The following is a 341-nucleotide window of genomic DNA, read 5'->3' on the forward strand; positions in this document are numbered from 1 at the left end:
ATTCTTGGCTGGCAATTTTTTTCTTTCAAGGTTTTATATATGTCATCCCATTGCCTTCTTGCCTGCATGGTTTCTGCCAAATTATCTGAGCTTAGTCTTATTGTTTCTCCTCTGTATGTGACTTATTGTTTTTCATGAGCTGCTCTCAGGATTCTTTGTTTGTCTTTGGTTTTTGCGAGTGTGATTATTATATGCCTTGGTGATTTTCTTTTGGGGTCTCTCCTATATGGGGTTCATTGAGCTACTGTCAGCAGTTCTTCAATGATCCTCTCTGTGTTTTGTGTTTTCTCCCCCTTTTTTGGAACTCCAATTACTTGCAAATTTTTGCTTTTGATTGTATC

This window comes from Trichechus manatus, unplaced genomic scaffold, assembly GCF_000243295.1.
Source record: "Trichechus manatus latirostris isolate Lorelei unplaced genomic scaffold, TriManLat1.0 scaffold00161, whole genome shotgun sequence".
In the NCBI taxonomy this organism is placed as follows: Eukaryota; Metazoa; Chordata; class Mammalia; order Sirenia; family Trichechidae; genus Trichechus; species Trichechus manatus.